The sequence below is a fragment of the Ranitomeya imitator genome, chromosome 4 (genome assembly GCF_032444005.1).
Source record: "Ranitomeya imitator isolate aRanImi1 chromosome 4, aRanImi1.pri, whole genome shotgun sequence".
Classification (NCBI taxonomy): Eukaryota; Metazoa; Chordata; class Amphibia; order Anura; family Dendrobatidae; genus Ranitomeya; species Ranitomeya imitator.
In genome coordinates, this window is record NC_091285.1 from 128582729 (window position 1) to 128596275 (window position 13547).

Below are 13547 nucleotides of genomic sequence, written 5' to 3' on the forward strand. Positions count from 1 at the left end.
ACAGTATTTTTTAACATTTTTCTGCGTCATCTGCATAATACGCTCTCTATAGATCTCGCAGGCGTGTCTCAAAATTTCAACATCTTGTTTGCAATAAGATTTTAGCTCGGCCTTGAAGTCAAAAGTTGTATTTACCTGTGTCTCATACCACTCCAGGAACTCTACCTTCTCACCAGGTGACATGTACTCCACCCCATAATATTTTACACCAGGTATGGGACCTACATAGTTTTGGTTTTCTCTGGTATTGAAAAAGTGTGGAAAATGTCCTTTGCCTCCTGAAAAGCCCATGGCCTGCGGTAATTTACTGAGTTTCATGGGGATAAAATTTAGAGAGTCTATGAACCTTATAGACAAATCGGGTAGCGACACACACAAGAGACGGCCACCTTGGGTTATCAACTGTACTTGTAGTTTTTCAGAAATCAGTTCCTTAACAATAAAGTATGCGTCGTATCTTCCACCATTGTGGGCAATAAATGTATGATCTGAAAATTTGCCGCTTGTAAAGAACTGTACAAAGTCATGTGTACAGGTATCACCCTCAAACTCCCAGGAGGGGTGGCCATACAGCGTTGTAGCATAAATGTAATTCGGGATGTGCGTGCCTGTCTCCTGCATACATTCAAAATCATAAAAGATATAACAATCTGACTCATCCTGTGCTACATACTTCCGCATGTAACAAAGATGGGCATCAAATTTATTTACACGACTGCGACATACAGGACAGCGCAAACCATTACATTTATGCTCTGTTTCGCTATTTCTGAGGACAAAAAGGTTGCATTTATCACAAAAAGTTTTAAGTCTGCAGAATGCCGGGTCGGCTAACCCCAATTGTTTGTGATAATCTAAGCACACGCTCGAGCGGCAATAAACTCTGCAAACAGGACATCTGGGCTGTTGGTCGGCACCGCTTTCTACGCAATTCTCTCTCTGACAGGCTTTACAAAAATACTGACAGGAATGATTGTTTTTGTGGTGAAACACTGAATTGCAGAGCTCACAAAAGTACTTAGCGCCGATAAAACCCTTCATATTTTTGATACCGTAGTAGTGATTATCATGGAACAATATGAATACGGTTTTGCCATTAGGTGTATTACCGCTCTGAAAGTAGCGCCAATCGCCCTGACTATAGTACAGTACTTTAATGGTGACCCCCAAATATTTTTCAAATGCAGGGATGTCGCTAAAACTCACTAATTGATCATCAGGGATGCCCAGTGCTTCGTGTATGTTTTTAGAGCGGCTCAGTAAAACACCATCAGTGACATCCGTGTCGTCCATCAGGGCGCACACACTGGCAGCCAAACACAGATTTGTCGTGTAATTGTTAAAATCATACAGAAATTGGCTCTTTTGTTTAATGATTTGACTGCTCGCTATAGATTTCAAGCGCCTTTTTACACCACCGCGTCGGTTTTTAATGATGGTGACGACTAGCTTTAGCGAATTGGATGATATACATTCAGCGTTACTTTGAAGTGCGCTGGCAACAGCATTTAAAAAAGATTCGGAATTAAAATCTTCACGGGTTTGTTTTGTAGTGAAAATAGGTTCTAAAGTATCGCCGGCATCAAACCTTAACTGTACAAAGTCGCCAGGTTCAATGTCCCTGATGATTCTATCCAGTAATGCCTGAATGCCTTCATGAACAATATTCAAACCCTCTTCAAATGATAGTACACGCTCCAAAATTTACAAATCTAAAATGATCTGTATGTATATGGCCGTTGAAATTGCGGAGGGCCCTTTCATGATGATGGATGTGTTGCAAAAATACTGTATGATCGGGGCGCCGCACATTACCAGCAGCGTCAGCGTCTGAGGCTTGTGAATTTTGTGTAGATGCCTGTGCAGCATCTGCAGAGCTGCCTTGGCTATGTGAATGCTGTTCTGGCTCTTGTGACGACGGCAGGGGTGTCTGTAGAGGCACTGCAGAACACATGCCACCACGACGCCTCCTAGAGCATAGCGCTTGTCTAGCGCTGACCAACAATTTTAGAGCCCTCTTTATAACTCTAGCCCTATTATACCTGGGTAGTGTTAGTTTAGGTGGTTTATGCATGCCGTAGCCGACCATATTTAGTCATAATGGGGTCGCTGTAGTTGTTATCTCGCCATCCAGTAGCAGGCTCCGGAGTGCGTATAGTTCGGCCTTATTAGCCTGTGTTGGGCTTTGTGTTGATAATAATTTTTCAAAAGTATCACAAAAAAACATTATTTTGGGGGCCCATAGTTTGTAGCGTAAGTAGCGGACGAAGTGTTCCTGAAACACAAGCATTTCAGCGGGGCCCCAGCTGCGGGATTCATGCGGCAGATCTGTAGCTGGCGCATGAATCCTTGGCTTTTTACACACCTTAAGCTCTTTACACACCTTAACATCAGCCGGTAGCGCCCTCTTTGGCCGTTTCTTAACATTAACAGAGTTAGATACACAGACATGAGATGGGCAGCCCAAATTAGAGGCTCCTGAGGGACCGGGCCCAGAGGCATTAGTAGGTACAGTTAGACATGTCGCTTTCGGATGCATAGTGTGGGACATACGTATAATGAGCGGTTCTACGGATGGTTGCTTACCATCAGCGAGCTGATCAATCTCGCGATCATACTCTTCACGAGTCATCGTGGCTGTGGCACCTACGGCGCAGGATGTGGTTGGTGGCTCTGTAATATGCTTTGTTTTTCGCTTATGTTTTCGGGGTGCCTCGACCACTTCTGGATATAGTAGCGCGGGGTCATTCACACGGTTGGTCGATGGCTGTTCGGTACTTGAATGGAGTATTTCACGATGGTACGTCGGTACAGTGTTTCCTGCGTCATGCACCACGCAGATCGGTGATAGCGGAGATGTTCTAACAGCTCCATTAGCCGGCTGTATTGCCAGGCACACTGGTACTGCGCTATTCTCGGTGATCTGTAGCGGCTGTAGAGGTGCTGGATGTGTTTTTCTCATGACTTTGCGTTTAGCTGCAGGAAAGATTATACATGTGTCAGATATGTGCGAGACCGCCGCAGGCCGCTGCGCATAGCTGCATGAAAGATTATACATGTGTCAAATATGTGGGGGCCCTGGATCTCAATGGTGAAGCACGTGTATCATTGATTGTACAGAGACTGTGCATGTATATCAAAATATACACTTACGGGCTAGCGATGTGTGGTGAATGATTGCCGTGGCGTCTTCTGTAGCTTCTGCGAGGCTCTCCATTAGCTCCGGTATATTCTATTTTGTGAAAATTCTTCTAGGCTTCAGTTTACAAGCTATAAATAAAGATATAGGCCTTAGTAGAGGCGTGGTGGATTTTCTCAGAGCTGTTGTGCAAAAAATACGTTTTCATATGATTCTTACCTTTTCCTTTCTTGCCCTCCGGGCCGAGCTGTTTTTTAGGGGCTCTAGAAACAGGGCTGTTTCGCGGTGTGGGGGGCTGGTACATCAGTTCCTCAACAGGCATCTGATTGGTGGGGGCCTGGTACAGCAGTTCCTCAACAGGCATCTGATTGTGTTCCGAGGTGTTTGGTTCTGGAAACATGTCGACATCTGTAAAGAATTAATATATATATATTTACACGGCTAAATACTTAAAAGCTATATACACACACACACACACACATACACGCAGACACACAACGCACCTATGATGTCCTGAGTCAAATCCCACACAGCAGCGTCACCTGCATTAGTGTTACTATACTCAGCTCCAGGTGTATCACACTCCAGAGTAGGCACGCTGAAGCCGTTGAAAAACTCATCGGGAATGCTCCTGATAAAGTCATCTACATCATCGGTAATGTTCCTGATAAATTCATCTTAAACAAGCAAGAATAAACAATATAAAGATAATATATAAAATCAGTCCTTACTTAGAATGGGACACTAGCAGCTATATGTATATAAATCTTGAAACATACCTATTACCAAATCCTCAGCTTGGCTGGAAAAAGCCGAAAAATTTTGGGATTCCATCTAAAATAAATTATCTGTGTAAATTTTTGTGCAATCTATATTAGCCACACAACACCACTCGTCAAACTCATTTATATACCCCAACAAATAAAACTGCGACCCGTGTATAAATATGCTTATACTAAGCAAATCATGGGTAATACGGCTAAGTCTTTCTATATTAATTATGCGCCACAAATATGGTTTATGCGGTAAAACTATATTATACAGCTCCACTAAATATGCCGCTACTGTATAAATATGACTATAAATATGTCTATGTTAAACAAAACACAGGTAGTAAGTAAGCGCTGCATACGTTAGTTAGGGCGTATTAACAGTTATTAACTACTGTATTACATAAATTATGTTATAATAGCTGACCGCTGTTAAGTCTTTCTATATTAATTATGGCCCACAAATATGTTTATGCACTAAAACTATATTATACAACGCTACTAAATATGCATCTAGCCTTCAGTATAACACTAACTTATTAAACAAATAACATCCTTAATTATGGTTTTAGAGATGCATAGTTAAATATAATTAAGCATTTGCGAATAATAAGACAACTGTCTTATATACTTACATTTAGAATAGCTCTGCTTTTTAGTCTAGTCTGACTTCTGATGGATGTCTGCTGTACTTAGTGGTGCAGCCAGGTGTATTTATCCTGAGTGTCAGAAAACAGCTCACCTGTTAACACCCAGAAACACACCCAGTTACGCCCCATCACACGCCTTCTGTTAACACCCAGAACACAACCATACATGCAATTAATACATGCATTAACTCACGCATGATATAGCCGGATTAAAACAGGAATTTTTTATACAGCTGAATTTCTGAAAGAAGCAGGCTGTTGATTAACGAGCCACAATCATTTTAATCAATCATGGCGTCTAAATCGTATGATACCATATTAGAAAAACACTATTTTACAAGCGAGGCACCCGGATCATTCTCGGGTATTGACAAATTATTTAGAGCTGCAAGAGCGCGCGGAATAAAGAAATCTGATGTGATTGCTTGGTTGAATAAGCAAGACACCTACACGCTACACAAGCCTGCTAGAAAACGCTTTTTGACAAATAAAATTTACGTCTCGGCCATTGATGCGCAGTGGCAGGCAGATCTCGTAAGTTTAATTGACTATTCAAGGGAAAATGATAATGTCAAATACATCCTGACGGTGATTGATGTTCTATCGAGATACGCATGGTGCGTGGCCTTGACAAACAAGACAGGCGCTAGTGTCGCCAGATCGTTCGAATTAATATTTCAAAATGATAAGCGCATACCGAAGAAACTGCAGACGGATCGCGGCAAAGAATTTATAAATTCATCACTCAGGCAACTATGTAATACGCACAATATTCATCACTTTTTTACAAACAATGATGTAAAAGCCGCTATGGTCGAGCGTTTTAATCGCACATTAAAAACCCGTATGTGGCGCTATCTTACGCATCATAACACCTTTAGGTATATTGATATTTTACCGGATTTGCTGCATAGCTACAACCATACGTACCACTCAACGATCTGCTGTAGTCCCGCGTCTGTGTCAGAGAGAAACGTGATGCAAATCTGGCGCAATATTTACAGTTCTACTATTACTAATAAACCGATTAAACCGTCTTTAACGGTTGGCTCTCATGTCAGAATATCGCGCTATAAGTCGACCTTCTGTAAGGGCTATGAGAAGACGTACAGCGATGAGATTTTTTTAATCACCGGCGTCTCCAATAAATTTCATAAACCCCTTTATAAAATCAGTGATTTAGCCGGGGAGCCTGTAGAGGGGTCATTTTATAAGGAAGAGCTGCAAAAAATACCTATGGATGAGGATCGTGTCTACAGAGTAGAAAAGATTTTGAGAAAAAAAACGTGTCAGGGGTGTGAGTCACTGCTTTGTCAAATGGCTGGGCTACCCCGAAAAATTCAATAGTTGGATCCCGGCCTCGGAGTTGACAGATATATAACCATGGAAGCGGGCTCGTTTTTCGTGACATTACCCAGTAATTCGTCAATTAAAATGTACCCCGAAAACACAATATCGGAGTACAATACCAAGTTAGCGCGGGCCGTTCATCTTTCAGCAGATTATGAGGTGGCGTTAACGGAAATACAGTACCCCCATACGTGGAACACGTTTGATGCTTTTGAAGGGAGCTTCTATGCGGCTAAACACGGCGAACCGTTAGTACAGTATCACATAAAATCAGGATTTTACTCGTCCATTCCTAAGCTAGTTGGCGCGGTCAATGCCCGAATAGAAGCGCTGTATTTATCTACGCCGGCCTACAGAATACGGTATGATGAGCTACGCCGCGAGGTGATCCTGACCGACCCAGCCCCTATACAGTTTACTCTGGGTACTAAGCTAAAATTTATTTTCGGCCTGCAGATCGTCGATGACTCCCCCGTTGCTTTAATGCTGTGGAATCGCCGCTTTTACCCCGATTCAAAGGCTGGTTTTTATTCGCTTTTTGTATACACTGATATAATTCAACATCAGCTTGTAGGTGACAGTTATGTTCAACTGCTACGAACCGTAGAAGTTAGCGGCGATGATAATGATATTGTCACGGTGCGCTACTCACGGCCCGATTACATACCGCTGTGCAAGCAACACTTTGACTCCATAAATATTACAGTCATGTCGGACCAGGGTACGCCGGTTAAATTCAGATACGGCAAGTGTATAGTGCGATTACATTTTAGACCTCGCCAGCATTGACACGATAAAAATGCTGTCTCAAATGGTGTATGGAGATCCTGCTGTTTATGCCCGCTACTATACTGCCCAGTCGGGTCACGGGCTAGAGGGATTCCGCGGGAGCGAGTACATGTATGGCTCTGGCCTGGCAGGGCTATTTAAAGGCTTATTTCGTCGCACCGTGCCGCTTTTCAGAAAAGGCTTAGAATTAGTAAAACCACACGTTTGGACGGCTGCCCGGAACATCGCTGCAGATGCTGTGACATCAGCATCGACTGCCCTTATGAAAAGGATAAATACACCAACCCAGCAAGACGGCTCTGGGATAATCTATGTCGCTAAAAAAGCCCAAAAAAGAAAGAGGCGCGTTTGCCCTCCTTTACCGCCGATGCTCATGAATAAAACTACATCCAAGAGACGCCCCCGTCAGAAACGAGTAAGACACTCTGCGGACGACATCTTCTAATCAGTTATCATGGCTTTCCTGCATGACGCTTCTGTAGAGTGCGCAAAATCTGAACTGGATATTTTTGTCGTACCACCGACTCAAACAAGTATCGAGAAATCTCTATTTGTAGAAGTACAGCCGGTTGCTGCTCTGTCAGACAATGGTCCATTGGAGTTTTACATATCTGGTAGCGGCGATTATTATTATGATCTGAACAACACGCTGCTGTACATAAGCTGCCGCATCGTGAAGCAGGATAATACGGCCATCGCCGATGGTGCGCGTGTGGCGCTCATAAATTACCCTCTAGCCACTCTTTTTAACCAGGTCGATATTACTCTGGGAGACCGACTTATCTCACAATCGGACAATCTCTACAGCTATAGAGCGTACATAGAGACCCTTTTAAATTACAGTTCACAGACGCTTGCATCACAATTTACAGCCGGTTTGTTCTATAAAGACACTGCGGGACATCATAATGACAGGCGCCTGGATGGCGCAAATGCGGGATTTATCAAAAGAGCCAGTGCCGCTTCTCGCTCAAAGCCCATCGACCTTTTGGGCCCCATTTTTGGGGATATATTTAACCAGCCAAAGTTAATATTGAACGGCCTTGACCTTAAGGTTAAGCTGTCAAGAAATAAGGATACTTTCTGCCTCATGTCCGCAGAAGCCGAGCCGCTGAAGGTACAAATCTCGCAGGTGGCACTCTATGTAAAAAGAGTGCAGGTATCTCCGGCTGTCCGAATCGGACACAGCCAGGCCCTCCTAGCCGCAACAGCCAAGTACGCTGTTGACCGAACATGCCTGAAAGTGTACAGCATCGCCGCAGGGACCCGGATCACGAACCACGAGAACCTCTTCCTAGGACAGATCCCAAAAACTGTTATATTGGGGTTTGTAGATAATGAGGCCTTCAGCGGTTCTTATACAAAAAACCCGCTGGACTTTCACCACTACCACGTCAACCACGCGGCATTATATCTGGATGGTCAGCAGATACCCGCGAGGCCTTATAATAATAATCCTAATTTTAATGATGATTTAGCTATCAGAGAGTATATGGCGCTTGCCCATATATCGGGCAAGCAAAAGGCTGATTGTGCCACGGCGATAGATCGTGAAGAATTTATGGCTGGCTTCACGCTATTTGCTTTTGATTTATCGCCTGATCAAGAGCCTGGAGGCCATTTCTCACTCATTAAAACAGGTAACCTGCATGCTGAAGTCCGCTTTGCGCTAGCGACACCCCACACGATAAATATGATTGTCTTTGCAGTCAACCACACCATTCTGGAAATTAATAACAGCCGAGAGATCTTGTACGATTTTAATTAAGCAACAATGGACAGTCTGCAGCTTACAGTTGTAGCGCGGTCCGATAATTATACAGACCGCATATTCACCGGTGTGTTTCCGTGTGATTTGCTTCCGGAAGAAAGAGTGACTCAGAGACCCTCGGCATATATTGTGAATACAGACCTGGCGAATCAAGCTGGACGCCACTGGATATTAATCGTACCCTGCGACGATAAGACGGGCATTTTTGACAGTTACGGCTTCCGTGCGGATAATATTATCTTTCCACGCGTTTTTGTGACATTCCTGGATAAGAATTGTTATTCTTATTGTTATCAGAGCGCACAAATTCAGGATTTGTATAGCCGTGTATGCGGTCATTATTGCATATATGTATTATACCATTTAGCGCGAGGCTTTCCATTTAAGAAGATTTTACAAAATTTCACGTCTGACTTGCAGAATAATGATCGAACCGTATCAGGTTTTGTGACATCAAGATTTTCAGGCGCAGTCCTTTGTTCATCGTGTCGTTATCAGATACCGCAAAGATGCATTTGTCAGCATCATGCTGTTAGCTAACTTAAAATGTGCTTCCTGGAATTTTATAGTATTGAAATGTCTTTGAGATGTTGTTTTATTGTGAGAAATAAATCTTTTAAAATTTTTTACAATATCGTGTCTTTGGTTTATATTCGTATAAAACACATGGGTAGTAGAAACACAAATAACTTCTCAGATGACATCTACAGACACAAAAAAGAGAAAGCAAATATCAAACATGCTGCGTTATAAAACATAAATAATACACAATGCCTGGGCAAATGACCCGCAGATAACCCTACATGTACAAACAGAAAAGCTGTCTCTTCTGTTTGTGAAAATAAACATTTATTGGGAAAGCAAATACAACAACAATTGACCTAGGTGTTATAAACCTCTGACCCACAGTTAACCCAAACAGAAAATCTGGCTCTTCTGTTTGTGAAAATAAACATTTAGTTAATGTTCACCATTTAGTTAGTGTTCAGTAGAGCCACAAATAAACAGCTTGGTGTGTTATAAGTTCTGAACTATATGGATACATGAATAAAACACGGCTAACAGAATCAAACTCGAGCTAAGTATAAAAATATAAAACAAATACGTGTAGAGACACAAATAAACAGCTTGGTGTGTTATAAGTTCTGAACTATATGGATACATGAATAAAACACGGCTAACAGAATCAAACTCGAGCTACGTATAAAAATATAAAACAAATACGTGAATAATATCAAACTGCAACAAATTAAAGTATATCAAACGATATCAAAAGGGGAAATCAGCCAGCCTCAGGGACAGTTGGCTGACAGGAGGAGGGGAGGGGTTACACACTTTGATACACTTTGATAGGGGCGGGGCACCTGTCAGATTGAGTTTGATGAATCATGGCTATTATACACTACTCCCAGCACAGGTGTCAAAATTTACACCTAGGTGCTGGGCGCAGATTCCTGAGCGTTGTTATTTGCAGTACAGTAGTCTGCGCTCTTGTGTTATCCCTTGGCAATACCCTGTTAGTGCAGCCCGTCTTATGACCTCATTTCATGTTGGCCGGTGCGGTTAACGATGGCCATAAATCCCAGACCCACAGTGCCTTTTCATAAAGTCACACTGCGGTGCTGGGATTCGTGGCCTTGTGCAGTAAATATGTTCGCCGCTCACACACGTCCTTACACCTGCTTCAGACTGGGCGGCCTCTGCTGATCCCTTATCGCCTGCCACGGCCATGAGGCCGCACAGTCTGAAGAAGGCGGAAGGAGGGGAGTGAAGACAGGCGAAGATATGCACTGCTCGTGCCCATCAATCACACCCTCGCAGTCAAAATATATGAGACAACGAGGGGCATTGTGTCGGGCAGGGCGGACGCACAGGCACAGCCAGCCAAACAATGATGTCAGAAGACGGGCAGCGCTAACAATGGGGGTGCTGCGTGTCATTAAAAAGGAAAGTCACACCTCAGGGACATTGCAATGGTCTCTAATGAGACACATTTTGTACGTGTTGAGTTCCACGTGGGCAAGTAGAAAAAGTCAGCCACCTTGTCCAAATGCAGCAGTACTGCTGTACAAGGTGGCTGTTATACATAGAAACACCTGGGGGTGGGGGGCAGGCTCCCTTCAATTTCAGTTCATGTGCCTGCGTGGTGTTTGCAGGTCACGTTGCCGGCTACACAGCAGGGGAACAGCTGGCAGTGCTGAACCCCACTAACACATTGGCTGGTGTTTGTTTCTGTGCAGCTAGCACTTCCGGGCAAAAACTAGCGGTGCTTGAGCCCAGGGTCAGCAGGAGGAGGAGAGGAGCAGAGTGTAGGCCGAAGCCTGCACTGGTGGCAGCTTTTGGTCAGTTGTGCCAGCGTGGCTTGTGCTGGACACGATGCCGGCTACAGAGCAGGGGAACAGCTGGCGGTGCTGAACCCCACTAACACATTGGCTGGTGTTCTTCTCTGTGCAGCTAGCATGTCCGGGCAAAAACTGGCGGTGTTTGAGCCCAGGGTCAGCAGGAGGAGGAGAGGAGCAGAGTGTAGGCCGAAGCCTGCACTGGTGGCAGCATTTGGTCAGTTGTGCCAGCGTGGCTTGTGCTGGACACGATGCCGGCTACACAGCAGGGGAACAGCTGGCGGTGCTGAACCCCACTAACACATTGGCTGTTTTTCTCTGTGCAGCTAGCACTTCCGGGCAAAAACTAGCGGTGTTAGAGCCCAGGGTCAGCAGGAGGAGGAAAGGAGCAGAGTGTAGGCCGAAGCCTAGTTGAACCAATTTCAAAGTTAACCTTTAACCCCCCCTCAGGTGTTGCAAGGTACAAGAGCCACACCTTGTGCAGCATTAATGATGCACAAGTAAAAGGTTACTCTATTAATTTTGCTCCTTGCACACGCAGAACAAAACACGTACACTATTTAGCCCATTATACTGTCAAACAGTAGTGGAGGCGTGACTTGTCTTTTTAAAGAAAAGCAGCACAGGTGTCCAAAATAACACCTTGGTGCATGGGCGCAGCTTCCTGAGCGTTGTTATTTGCTGTACAGGAGTCTGCGCTCTTGTTATCCCTTGGCCATGCGCTGTGAGCGCTTCCTGTCTTCTGACCTCATTTCATGTCGGCCGTTGCGGTTAGCGATGGACATGAATCCCAGACCCACAGTGTGTTTTCAAAAATTCACACTGCGTGGCTGGGATTCGTGGCCTTGTGCAGTAAATATGTTTGCCGCTCACACATGTCCTTACACCTGCTTCAGACTGGGCGGCCTCATCTGATCCCTTATCGCATGCCGCGGCCATGAGGCCACCCAGTCTGAAGAAGGCGGAAGGAGATGAGTGAACACAGGCAAACATATGCACTGCACATGCCCATCAATCACACCTTCGCTGTCCAAAAAAATAAGACACCGAGGGGCGTTGTTTCGAGCAGGGCAGACACACAGGCACAGCCAGCTAACCAATGATGTCAAAAGACGGGCAACGCTACCAAGGGTGGTGCTGCGTATCATTAGAAAGGAAAGTCACACCTCAGGGACAGTGGAATGGTCTCAATGAGACACATTTAGTACGTGTTTAATTAAACGTGGGCAAGGAGAAAAAGTCAGCCACCTTGTACAAATGCAGCAGTACTGCTGTACGAGGTGGCTGTTAAACATAGAAACATCTGGGGGGGTGGGGGCTGGTTCCTTTTAATTTCAGTTCAGGTGCCTGCATGGCGTTTGCAGGACACGTTGCCAGCTACACAGCAGGGGAACAGCTGGCGGTGCTGAACCCCACTAACACATTGGCTGGTGTTTTTCTCTGTGCAGCTAGCACTTCCAGGCTACAACTGGCGGTGTTATAGCCCAGGGGCAGCAGGAGGAGGAGAGGAGCAGAGTGTAGGCCGAAGCCTGCACTGGTGGCAGCTTTAGGTCTGTTGTGCCAACGTGGCTTGTGCTGGACACGATGCCGGCTACACAGCAGGGAAACAGCTGGCGGTGCTGAACCCCACTAACATATTGGCTGGTGTCTTTCTCTGTGCAGCTAGCACTTCCGGGCAAAAACTAGCGGTGTTAGAGCCCAGGGTCAGCAGGAGGAGGAGAGGAGCAGAGTGTAGGCCGAAGCCTAGTTGAACCAATTGCAAAAGTTACCTTTAACCCCCCCCTCAGGTGTGGCAAGGTACAAGAGCCACACCTTGTGCAGCATTAATGCTGCACAAGTAAAAGGTTGCTCTATTAATTTTGCTCCTTGCACACGCTGAATAAAACACGTACACTATTTAGCCCATTATACTGTCAAACAGTAGTGGAGGCGTGACTTGTCTTTTTAAAGAAAAGCAGCACAGGTGTCCAAAATAACACCTTGGTGCATGGGCGCAGCTTCCTGAGCGTTGTTATTTGCTGTACAGGAGTCTGCGCTATTGTGATCCCTTGGCCATGCGCTGTGAGCGCTGCGTGTCTTCTCACCTCATTTCATGTTGGCCGGTGCGGTTAGCAATGACCATGAATCCCAGGCCCGCAGTGTTTTCAAAAAATCACACTGCGTGTCTGGGATTCGTGGCCTTGTGCAGTAAATATGTTTGCCGCTCACACATGTCCTTACACCTGCTTCAGACTGGGCGGCCTCAGCTGATCCCTTATCGCCTACCACGGCCATGAGGCCGCACAGTCTGAAGAAGGCGGAAGGAGAGGAGTTAAGACAGGCGAACATATGGACTGCACATGCCCATCAATCACACCCTCGCAGCCAAAATATATGAGACAACGAGGGGGGTTGTGTCGGGCAGGGCAGACGCACAGGCACAGGCAGCCAACCAACGATGTCAGAAGACGGGCAGCACTACCAAGGGTGGTGCTGCGTACCATTAGAAAGGAAAGTCACACCTCAGGGACAGTGGAATGGTCTCAATGAGACATTTTGTACGTGTTGAGTTCCACGTTGGCAAGGAGAAAAAGTCAGCCACCTTGTACAAATGCAGCATTACTGCTGTACAAGGTAGCTGTTATACATAGAAACACCTTGGGGTGGGTGGCAGGGTCCCTTTAATTTCAGTTCATGTGCCTGCGTGGCATTTGCAGGTCACGTTGCTGGCTACACAGCAGGGGAACAGCTGGCGGTGCT